General features: G+C 48.6%; 1 long non-coding RNA gene across 1 annotated transcript; it reads left to right on the top strand.

Moving 5' to 3' along the window:
- Positions 1 to 628: 628 nt before the first annotated feature.
- LOC123135235 (uncharacterized) lies at positions 629 to 2,133 on the top strand. Its single transcript, XR_006465865.1, has 4 exons — positions 629 to 830; positions 963 to 1,093; positions 1,181 to 1,315; positions 1,543 to 2,133. It is a non-coding gene; the product is annotated as an uncharacterized lncRNA (long non-coding RNA).
- Positions 2,134 to 6,040: the final 3,907 nt, after the last annotated feature.

The following is a 6,040-nucleotide window of genomic DNA, read 5'->3' as shown; positions in this document are numbered from 1 at the left end:
CAGATGCAGAGGCCGGGGGTATTCCTCCTTTTCGAAAAAAAAAACTGCTGTAATTATTTGAATGGAAGAGCAATGTCCTGAATGCCAAATTGCCAACCACCAGAGCTCACAGGTCACCCATCATTGCTTGCAATTCTTCTGCAGAATCCGAGTATAAAACTACAGAGTCATGACTTTGAATTAATTAGAAGTAAAATGATGTTTTTTGCTGTACCTATTATCCAGGCAAGTGATTGTGTCCATTGTGAATGAAATCATGAATAAAGGAAAGGTTAAATTTTCATGTACTAACCTGCAGATTGACTTGAATGTGTGATCCTCTTGCAGTCGATTCTCCGATGGTGAAATTAAAGAATTTGATGTACAGTCACTGCACATGAACGAATTGCGGTCATATTACATAATTTAGGCATATGGGAAGGCATCGCCTCATCACATTGAAACAAAAAGGGATGGGACGAGGCCATGAGGGGAGGACGCGGATTTTTCGAGCATATGCGCCGGGGCCGCGCTATCCTGGCGGTCGAATCGTCGCGGTTTACCTCGAGATGCACGACGGGGATACCGGTTTAACCTACGTATTACCGTGGCAGGTGTCTGTCATCATCCACTCGTCGTAGGGTAACAGCATCACGGGCTAGGCTCTGCACGTTATTGTCTTCTACCTCCCCACCGCATACAGACGAGGACCCGTGAAGGCGAATCACTTATCTCCCCACGCAGTGCCCCTGCTCTGTTCTTCGACTTGACCCTCTAAGGATTGGGCGCAAGGAGGCGAATCAATGGCGCCGACGCTCCGCCCCGGGAGCCTCTCTGGCGGACGGCCATAGGTATGTATCGAGTATGCATACTGCCATAAAACTCGCAGCGCTCGTTCCGGGATGCGCCTATATTCGTTTTTTTGTGTTCCCCATTGAGGTCCTGAATCCCCTTTTCCTTCTGGATTGTGTGCCGGACGACAGATCACGAGCCGCTGCAGTCGATCCATTCTTAGCGAGCCCTGAGATCGACGGAGGGGGGCGGCGGCCGATTTATCGCGGCAGCCAAGCATACAGGAATTTGTACATGTCCCAGGCGAGACGACACAATCCAAGTAAGTTTATATATTTTCGGATTGTCGATCAAAAAATGCAGATCTGAGCTTACGCATATCCTCCTATTTCTGTACTCGATTGTTCAGTGAACATATGGGACTAGTAACGCCTCCGGCCACATTGAGGGGCGCAAATACCTGTGCCTACGGCCCAGATGTCAACCCAGATGTACCTGCCGATGATTCTGGAAGCGTTATAGTCGTGCCTGGCTGGAAGAAAAGGTAAACATCCGTCTTCACAAGCTGCACTATTATTACAGAACTTGATGATTCGTCGGTTCTGGCATTGTAAAACACACGAGATCATCAAAATTTGTCCATAACCTCTACTCCTACAATATTCGTCCCACTGTAAAAGAGGATTCAGGAGAAGATTGGTGATGTCTGTCTATACATATGTTCCATGAGAAGATTGAAACTTTGGCATGTTTGGGCCATATATTTTGCAGATTATCCCATGCTGCAACAGGCGAGTGTTTGGTGCATGTATTGAGCATCTGCAGTCCATTGCCGCCAGAGAGAATAAGCCCATGTGTAAGACAATCTTTGTAACCAGAGAACTACTGGAGTACGAAGTCAAGCTTGATCATGGAGCTAAGAAGACCAGGATTCACGGTGTTGGCTGGCGTATGTTTATTGATGCGTATGTAGTGCGGCCTGGCGACATGGTATATATATGCCTCTCCCTAAGAAATGGACGGTTTTTTGTGGATGTCGAGAGGGATGGCGTGAGGCAGACGCCACTTCCTTATCTTGGTATTATACACGACCATCACCCACATCCGTTCATTCCATCATCTGGTATTATACAACATGTGCCCGGCACATGTGCCTGCATATCTTGTACTCGGGATGTAATGTTCTCAGTTGTACCCCGTCCATGCCTCGCTTCTTGTAGCTTGTACATGGCACCTGGATGATCCCTCCTGTACATTGTACATGGTAGCCAGATCACTCGTGCGTGGTACCAGGTGCGTGAAACGAGAATATTCCGCATGCACTAGATCGCAAGGCAAGCCGAAATATGTGCCAGGTACAAAGCCCAACTTGAGACTGCTGTGCATGTGCCATGCACATCTTTCGTATGTGCGAGGTACATGTTTTGGATATGGATGAAGTATGCAAGAGTAGATGTTGGCCTATAGCATCTGTAGTTCGTTTACAAGGCAACAACACACATATAGTTAAAGAAATGAAAATTACGCAACTGGTCGTCCATATTTTGACTTATAAATCTAGTCATCTGTGAGGTCCGTGGTTCATACATAACCTTCGATATCGTTCAGTGGTTCGACAACATAAAAATTTAGGTCCACATAGCCATTATATATTACTATTATACAAAGTCTTGGGCCCCAAACAGATACAGTCTCAGGCAACATATGCCCACAAGAGACATTCAAATGTGTACGCCATTGCGTTCTCTCGAGACTCAAAGTTGTATCATTCATCGATAGACTCGATGAACTGATGCGGCCTCTTTGCAATGTTCCCCTTGAGATGCAGTATGTCGTAAAGGTAATATGACGCCAGTGAACTGTCATCGTCCTGGATATGGTTGTGAAATCATGGTCAAAACAACTTACAGGCAGTAGGAACAAAGGTTTTGCGTAATTTTGAACATGTGGTGTCCCATTCTATCTAATTGGTCTGAATGAGAAAACAAAATACTTACCACATGAATATTTTGACACTCTTGGTCACAAGATAATGGCTTGTCTGACCTCATCCATCATCCCTAGGAGCCAGACCATATGTTTGACGCTTAGTATATCTGCCATGTATGGATATACCTATATGTATGAATTCTTTTGCAGAAATTTTTGGGTGTACATCTGTACACCCATGCCCTGTACTGGATCTGCCCCTGTATCCCTAGTGCACATAGACACACAACACAAAGGATAACGCATGAAATGGGATTACATAATTCCAAGACACTGATAGACAGGTAAAATACTAAATACTTATTCATCCTTTGCCGAGGCAAGTCTTGCTCCATATAAAGGCACGGGTAGTAAACAGTGGCATCAAGTCTTTGGTCCTTTGGTAGGTCACATGATCTGAGAATCTTGCTCATGAGTTTGGTCCTTTGGTAGGTTAGCAGCTATGAGAGCTTCTCATTCCTTCAGACGAGATAATTTATTTATGTCCTTGTTTGCATCCAACCAAAGAAAATCTAAGTGCCAAGCCCTAGCTTGTTATGCAAGTAGTTTGGTCCCTTCAAATTTGATATGCTCACAAGAAACTTTAATTTATCAACTACCCAGTTTAATTGATTTCTTATTATATGCTATGAAATTTTGCACGGTGGTGCATTGAGCGGGGAAATGCTTTCGTGGTGTTTCTCCTACCGATGAAAATTGGTTTCAGTCTAAAATTCGACCATTCGTACCGAAACTCCACTTAAAAATATGTTGTTCAATGCCTCAACCCCTCACGCATTGACCCAGTCTTCCCTCTCCCTCCCACCCACGTTTCAATTTGAAGCCGCTCCCGTGAAAATAACCCCTCCCCATACCCACGTTGATGATCTTCTCTCCTCTGATTTCTTTTCATGATGCCTTGCCTCCATCGCTGCCATCTCCTAGTCCCCTCGTAGTCGCAGATGGTTTGCTCCAAACTCTCTCCTTCCACTTTCTGTCTCCCGGACCCACAAGCAGAACCATGCAGCTAGCCACCATGTCTCCGCCAGTGGAGGCAGATTTATCGCCGCCCCATACGTGTGAGCTATGTGATGCTTCACTTCATCGTGTTATCCTGACCATCATTGTGTAAGTTCATGGTTGTTCAATCTCGTAATGGTCAAGACTCGCCAAATACAAAATGTTTAAATCTTCTTGCACTTTGTTATTTTATGTGCTTTTAGATTGTACTGTCGTGGCACATGTCACGACTAGATAAAATGAGATGTCAAAGAACCTTTTTTTTCACGCATGCGTTCAAAATTATTTTGAACATACACCCAACTGAGATAATAAAATTTCAATGATGGGCAATCGTCATGTTTTTTTGCCAGAATAAGTTTCTGAAATACTCTCTCCATTTTTATTTAGTTCACATATTAGCTTTGATCAAAGTCAAGCTTTACAAACTTTGACCAAGTTTATAAACAAAAATATTAAGATATACAATAACAAATCAACAACATTAGATTTATTATTGAATGTACTTTCACATCGTATGGATTTATTATGATAAATGTCTATATTGTTTTCTATAAACTTGATCAAACTTTATGAAGTTTGATTTCAATCAACTCTAATATGCAGAGTAAATAAAAATGAAGGGAGTACATAGTCTTGCATATTACATATTTGCACTTCTCCTGACCCCACCGTCACGGCTGCAAGCATCATTTACTCCTTCTCGGTCTTAAGCACATGGAATGAAGGCCGAGCAGTGAAAGCGCGACTGAGGCCGCGTGCATGGCCGGCGCCACCTGCGCATTATGTCCTACCACCTTGCCGACAGTCGATGCCGCCTTCGAGATCTCGTCAGCAGCCCGAGGCGATGTGATGGATGGGCCGCCCGACACCTGGAGCGCGAGGTCAAGGTCGAGCTGGCATTGACATCGGGCTTGCACGTTACCTCCCTCACGGTGACGGGAAGGCCCGGCCTTGCCGACTGAGTCGACCAATTGTGGTAGCGCAGCAATGATGGCAGCGGCGGCAGAAGTGCCGAAGCCTCCAGATCCGCGCCACATTGGCAGGGGTCTGTTCACCATAATGAGGAGTCTATCCACACGCATCTGAGCGATGCGACGGGGATGGTCAGCGTCCCACCGGCCAGCCATTGTGCGCTGACAAAGTGTGGCCGGGTTTTCGTTTTTTGGGAGGGAGAGAGAGATAATGTTTTGTGAGAAAGGGAAGAAGGGTTTGATTATTTAACGCATGCCTGCACTAGTGTACAAAGCAGAACAAAAGTCACTGGTTAATCCAGCTAGCTTCGGTACGTCCTATGTCGGTCCTGTTGTCATGAAATCAAGGCGTCTTGTGTCGTGTGCGTGTGCTCGATCGTCATCCGCCTAGCTTTGTTCTCTTCGTACGTGCAAGTCTCACATCAATCAACTTGCTTAGAGCATCTCCAGCCGCGCCTCAGGGAGGCCTCCCCAAACGATTTTCTCGCGTCGGCGCTGACAAAACGGTCCAGTCGCGCCCTAGCCCGATTTTCGTCGGCCTGGGCCGAAAACAGTGCCGGTGCACCCAGGCCGAACTCGGCACGCTGGGGGGCGCCCGGGGGCGCCGGCGAGCGGTTTTGGCACGAAAAAGTCGTGGGCCAGCCGCGTGTGACACCGCCTTGTCTTCCCCCAACGCATCGGTTTCCCGCGGGGAATCAATGGCAAGGCTGCCGCCGGTCAGCTTTGCCATTGATTCCTCCTCACGGGCGGCGCGTCATGGGACAGCGCGCCGACGCCTCCCCTCCCTCGAACGCGTACACACGGGGGCGGCACAGCTATATATGGCCTCGCTCGCCTCTGAGCGCTACCTCTCCCGAGCGCCGCCGCCAAGCCCTCCCCCAGACCTCCGCCAACGGCTTCCGTCGCCGCACGCTCCGCGAACAGTAGTCGTGGCTCCTGTCCAGGCGAACATCCCGGCGCCGCCGGACATGCGCGCCGAGCCAACGGGCTGGAGGCTCAGCAACGGGGGAGTGCGCGCCTCCTACTTCGCCGTGGCTAAACCCTCCTACTTCGCCGATGAGGTCGAGGTCATGCGAGCCTCCCTCACCGACGCCCAGCTCTCCCTCCCCCAGTACGTCGGCGACAACCACGCGGCTTGGGCGGCGTACTTCGAGCGCCGTCAGCAGCAGCGGCTGGCGTCCACCAACGGCGCGGCGGTGGTCGGCGGCCTGAAGAACAGCGAGGGACGCCACCTGTGGTGGGGCGCCCACGGCCGCACACTTGAGGACGTGCTGACGCACCTCGAGGGCGGCAACAACCCACCGTTG

Source organism: Triticum aestivum, chromosome 6B, assembly GCF_018294505.1.
Source record: "Triticum aestivum cultivar Chinese Spring chromosome 6B, IWGSC CS RefSeq v2.1, whole genome shotgun sequence".
NCBI classification, from domain to species: domain Eukaryota; kingdom Viridiplantae; phylum Streptophyta; class Magnoliopsida; order Poales; family Poaceae; genus Triticum; species Triticum aestivum.
This window is presented reverse-complemented; position numbering and strand designations above follow the sequence as displayed.